The 6,496-nt window shown below is 38.4% G+C and overlaps 1 pseudogene; it reads left to right on the forward strand.

Moving 5' to 3' along the window:
- The first annotated feature begins 1,040 nt into the window (after positions 1–1,040).
- Positions 1,041–6,211, forward strand: LOC126470913 (uncharacterized; annotated as a pseudogene).
- Positions 6,212–6,496: the final 285 nt, after the last annotated feature.

Genomic DNA, 6,496 nt, shown 5'->3' on the forward strand with positions numbered 1-6,496 from the left:
AATTTATGTATGTATGTATGTATGTATGTCTACTGTACAAGGCGATGTGGAGTCTGTGACCATCAGTGGGCACAGTGTTAGGTGTGAACCTCTGCTGTGTCTGCTAGCAATAAACGTGTTAAATAAAGTGGCAGATGATAAAGGAAAGCTAATCATCCTTTCACAAAGCAATCCATAAATTGGTGAATGTTACACAGGAAACTGAGATTTTACCTGTCGAATAAAGAACTGCTAACACAAAGAATTAACAAAATCAGTGGCAAGTGTGGAGGAAACAGGTAGGTGAACCTATTGTCACAAAGTTTCGTAAATCGTTATTTTATTGTACTTAAAACCAGTAAAGAATATATTAAGGTTAAAGGAAGATATTAATCACCACCTTTAGAAGAGCATTTTTATTGCCTTGGAGTGCTGTAGATGGTGAATAACTGGTATCAGGCTAACCTGTGATTTTGCACCTTTGGCCAAAGTCATGGCAGTGAACTGTCTGTGCGCCCATCGGTTGTTTGGAGTCGTACAATACTGTGGGTTAACATGGAGGCATGACAGAATGGTAGAAATAAGATATCATCTTTCGATGTGCCCATGATCTCGCTGTGAATGGGGTTGCCTGATTTCTTAATATCTCAGTATGGACCGTCCAGTATGTTTAATAGGAACACTTGTAGCCATGTAACTTGGTGTAAGAACAGTGGTCATAGGAAGGTGTTAATGTCAGAACTGGAGGCTAGTGTTGTGCCTCCTCAATGGCAATTGGTTTCAAACTGACCAGTTTTTGAGGGAGCGCTGTGCATGCAATAGACATTTGAAGTCAAATTCCACACAGCCAGCCTTTTTTTTTTTTTCAAGGCACCAAGTGCACTGACCACCCAATGGGCATTTGACCTATAGTGTGGAGAGGGTGCAGATCAGGCTGGAGGTGATTCTGTGATCTTTTAGTGGTGGTTTTGTACCATGACTTGGGACCACTCAGCATGATGTCTCCTGAGGATGACAAATTTTTTGCCCAAGCCTATCAAGCTTGTTTGAGATGTAGCAGGATGGCATTCAGCTCTCATACTTGGGCAGTGAGGGTTCAAAGGGTTAGCGAGGGCTGCAGGAGTCCATTGGAGGAGTAAGGTGGCTCAGCAAGATACACGACATTCATGAAAATGTTTTATTGCTCCAACAAGCTTACAGTAGGTACAGGTGTGCGCAATTGTCATGTGGCACAGCCAAGTATCAGTATATAGCATTCATTGTTCCATGAGCATTGTCAGTCATTGATCTTGTGGACTTCAGCAGGAAGTGTTGTCTTGAAGACATGAATAATTGCTATGCTCAGCATAACCCAGCAGTGCCATGACCTTGCATGGTTGGTGTTTCTCAGCAATGTTGTGATTGTTGGTCTGGAGTTGTTAACACTGCTAGGTGGCCGAATCTGCCCAACTGAGGCAGGTGATATGTCTACACATTTGGAGAGTAAACAGGTCAAGGGACTGGCTGGTGGTTACGGACACTGGTGGATGACCCAATAGCTCAGTGGCTAGGAGCATCTCAGCTTGACCCTCAGCATGTCTGGTGACAGCTGGACCCTATGGCTGAGTGACCTCATATTGGAGACTGATATTGTGATGGACACCAACTCCATGACTCGCTGATTTGATGATCTGCCTGGCAGCGACCTGTATTGACACATGCCAAAGCTAGTTTTTTGTGGTGTCAGTGCTGCAGATGTCATGTACACTGCATGCCAAAGTGTTCCAGGTTTTGGTAACTATCTGGGCACTGACTGGCACGATGGGTGCTGTGATGCAATGCTATGTCAGCATAATGCTAAAAGTGACCCTTTTTACAGTGTCAAGCATTCTTGCCAAGTCCCACGCCGTTACACTCCTTTTCTCTCTGAAGAATTTGGCTCAAAAAGAGACCACAATGTCATTTATAAAATTCCACATGGTTGTGAACCAGTCCCATCCATAAAGTATAAATGAAAAATGTTGTTATCTCATACTCATATTTTGCATTTTTGTGCTATATTTTTCGAATTCTGAGTTTACTGCCAGGCCGCTAGGAGTGATATTTTCATTCTCCATTTCTGTATTGTAACCTGGATCTTGCACTTCCTACAATTTGGTATTCTGTGGTGACAACAGTAGTGTACTGACTGCATAAGGTATGTAGTTTTTGTTTTACTCTTCGAGTGTTTTTTTTTAAAGCCTTGTACCGTATTCTTCAATATGATTATTATTCTGCTTCCAACTATTCTATTTGGTGATTTTTTTTTTTTTTGTTATTTTATTTTACAGGAAGTTTTCACCATTGTTTTGCATCCCCATTTAATAAGTTCTGTGACTATAAGTAGACGTCAGCAGCATATGTTTTCACAGCTGTCTCTCCATGAGAAAGTTATGGTTAAGAAAAGAGGTCATTCAACACTTAATAGTTTAACAGCTCAGCCAAGAATAAAACTTGATGTTAAATCCTGAGCGTGCTGGGGCTGCAGCTCATGATGCCAGACCATGAAGTAACTGACACTAAGCCATTCTTTCCAAAACTTGTAAAAATGACTGCAATGTATTTGACTCACTGGTGGATTTGTTATGCACTCTTGTATGTTTGGACTTGGGCCGGACAGCAGGTTCCATAGATTTTTATGCCTGTGAGCATGTACATGGTGTTTCTATGAGAGCTGCAAAAAAATGTAACAGAACATAGAGAATGCTCCACTGAACAATTTGAGGTAGGGAACCTGGGGTCAGAGAAGCCAACTTATGGAGAAACTGAAGTAAACTTGTCTACTACCTTGTCTAGCATTAGTCTTTTCCAGATTACGTACAATTAATATGCGTACAAGTTAACACATACTGTACTGTTTATTTGCATGTACATTCTTTATTTCCTGCAAGGAAACAAGGATTACTAGGAAGTCGTGATACAGGCTTTGTTTACTTTACTTACGCATAACGTGGCTGTGTTGTATTTACATTGTCCCATGACAGAACATGCTATGAATCAATGGCAGACCCATTCATTACTCAGTGCTATTCAGAGATGTACAGTACAATACAGTGGATCAGTATCAGTACAGTTTCGCAGGACTCACTGACATGCACCTTATGTATGGGGAAGCACGTTGCAATGCTCTCGCTGCTGGAAGGCTATACAGGGAACGATACCCTAACAGGCATCATCCATCATAGTGAGTGAGTGTTTATTTCTCTCGATCAATGAATGTAAGAAACTGGTTCTTTGGAAAGGTCCCTGAAAATGCGATGACCACTAGCACACCAGATTTTGCGGAGGTGGTACTGGAATGAATTTTATCAGGCTCCCTTACAAATACTCATGATGTTGCACTTTAAATGAGCACTGCACATACTAGCGTATGGTGAGTACTCCACAAACAATAACTACGCACGTATCATGCACAAGAAGTCCATGCAATGCTTATCACTGACTTTGCATCAAGGGTCATACTGTGTCAGTGGTTGTTCCAACAATGGACTCATTGACCAGATTTCCTCCAAACCGTACTGTTTATTGACTAGGCCTCATTCGATGGTAATGATACTTCAAACAGCAGGAATAGCCATGTGTGGGATGAGAAAAACTCTTAATGCTGTGGTAGTCACACCACCAAGTATGTTTTCCTGTGAATATCTTGGCCGGTATTGTAGGCAACAGTCTCAGTGTGCCATATCTTTTACCTGGCCGTCTGAATGGCCACCTGTACTTCAGGTTTGTGCAAAGAGTTCTGCCCGAGTTGTTGGAGAATGTAGTCTTAGTTGTTTGTGGGATGATGTGGATACAATGTGACAGTGCACGGCCGCACTCCAGTGTGAATACCCTCAACCACCTCAATGCTCTATTTCCTGGTCACTGGATTGGAAGGGGAGATCCTTTTCCAGGGCCTGCGAGGTCACCTGATGTGAGTCCCCTTGATTATTTCTTAAGGGGATCTCTAAAGTCAATTGTATATGAGACACCAGTGGATATGGATGGAATTAGTTGCCAGAATTGTAGCTGCCCATGATGTGATTTGAAATACACCAGGGATATTTGTAAATGTACTTCAGAATCTTGTTCGCTGCTGTCATGCTTGCATTGAGGTTGATGGCCATCAGTTTCAGCACATTTTGTAAGATACAGTAGAAATGGTCCCTTCAGTGTGTCAGTGATGGTATTTGCAGTTAACTGTAAATAATGTAAATAAAAAAGTACACCTTAATCTAATTTTATTCTTATCATCTTAATAAGCTGACTTCGCTGACCCAGTTTCCTTACCTCAAATTGTTCAGTGGAATATTCTATATGTCGTGTTAAATTTTTGCACACTTACAGAAACACCCTGTATATGAGCTTTAATGTTATTTGTACCTATAACAATAATGTTAATAATAATACTATTATGGTCATTATTATTAATATTATAAAAACATTAGATAAGAATGGGCCATGTTTGATTTTATGTATGTATATTTGTAAGATTTGAAAGTCTATCCCCAGACATCAATATCCTAAAGCAGTGCAACACAATTAACTCAAAAAAGTTGCCTCTAAAAATGAGTAAGTATGAAGGAGAAACTGAGATTTTTAGTTATTGAGCGTAATATGAAGGTTAATAGAACCATTAAATTCTGTCCAAAACAATAGATTGCATTTTCTTGTGTGGAAACTTTGAAACTCTGTTATGTGGATGTGATGGAAAAAGGCGATCCAGTAAATCTAAGAGACATTTAGAGGATTAATGAATTTTGCATCTAGTTATGTTCAGATTTGAAGACTCACTTAGAAACCAGTGAAGTCTTCAAAGATGTTTCTAAGACCATTCGGAATGAGATACTTGATCGCCTGCAACAAATATACCATGAGGAGGTAATAATGGAAACTAAAAAAAAGCATCCTTTGTTGCTGTCATGGCTGATGACACAACAGATCTTTCAGAACACATTGAAATGATCCTCTTTCTTTTGCTATGTATTGAATGGAGAAATATCTGAGTGTGTTGGGGATGTTTTCCGAGAAAATCAAGCTGCAGATGGCATGCCAAAACATATTTTGAACAATAGGACATAATCCATCAAGTAAATGGACTAAACTGGCACCTCAGACATTTACTGGTGCAAATATCATGAAAGGGAGAAAAGCAGAAGTTCAAGCAAAACTAAAAGCAGTTTATATTAATGGACATAATATTCATTGTTATGCACCTCCACTTAATTTAGTAATGAGAAATATAAGTATTATATGGAATGTAAGAATATTTTTCTGTAATAATCTGACTGTATCCCAATACCCTGCTTGAGATCACAATATGTGTCCATTCTAAAGAAGCATATTGATGCCAGCATTCCACATCCATCCCCCACAAGGTGGTACTTCGACATACGACCCATAAACAAAGTTCAACAAAATTTTTAACCTTTTAAAAAAACCAACTTATTGAAATTCATTCAACATCAAATGCAGCTCAAACCATTGCAGAAGCAACAGAAACTTTAAAATTTCTGGTTGCTGATTATTTTAAGTTTTGGTTAGAGCTTTTCCTCAGATTATGTTTCATGTTAAAAGTAGTTTACAACTAAATGCAATTTCAGAAAATAGTATGTTTAAAATTGATGAACATTTTACAAATTTCAAACTGCTATTTTAAAATTAAGAAGCTCAAAGTACTCTAAGAGTCCTTCAAAGGAAGTTAAGGAAGTATGTGACTTTATAGATGTTGATGTAATGGACAGATATTCTTCTACTAAACACTTTGTATGTGCTAAATTGTTCAACAAGAAATGCTTCACTGGGTATAAGGATGAACACCCTCCAGAAGAGATAGCGCTGACCAGTGAAGCATATTCCATGACTGACAAAGAAAAGCTTGAAACGGAACTAAAAACATTCTGTCACAGGAGTGATGTTCGTGAATATTGCAAATTAATTCAGCTGCAGAAATTTATATTGAAAAAAATAGAAATCCAGATGATGCTCTTAGCGAAATTACAAAACTAATAAAAATCCTCATGACATTTCCTATCACTATATCACAGGCATACCACTGCTTTTACATTGAAAAGAATAAAAAAAATTTTAAGAGGCACTAAGGATTTGGAAAGACCAAATGCACTTGCAGTTATTTCAGTGGAGACAAATTTACTCAGTTGTCATCCAGAGTTCAAAGAGAAATTTATTGACCTTTTGTGTAAATTGACAAAAGAAGATAGGATTTCATTTTTAAATGAGTAGATCAAGCTTGAACTGTAACAATTTAGGTTAAAGTAATTAAAAATATTTGATTTTGTTCTTTATTGTTGTCAAATTCCAGAAAAAATTCCTTTTTCTGAATTTTTGTTTCCTTTTACATGATTTTAAAATAATGCTAAAAATTTTCTGAAGCAGTACCTCCATAAATTTTAGCTATGAGCTGTCACTGCTTTTATATCAAGGTCATAACTCATATCCAGGAAAGTGCCTCCCACAGACACCGTAATTTTTGAGCAGCCACATTGAACACACATTTTCT

Source organism: Schistocerca serialis, chromosome 3 (genome assembly GCF_023864345.2).
Source record: "Schistocerca serialis cubense isolate TAMUIC-IGC-003099 chromosome 3, iqSchSeri2.2, whole genome shotgun sequence".
NCBI lineage: Eukaryota > Metazoa > Arthropoda > Insecta > Orthoptera > Acrididae > Schistocerca > Schistocerca serialis.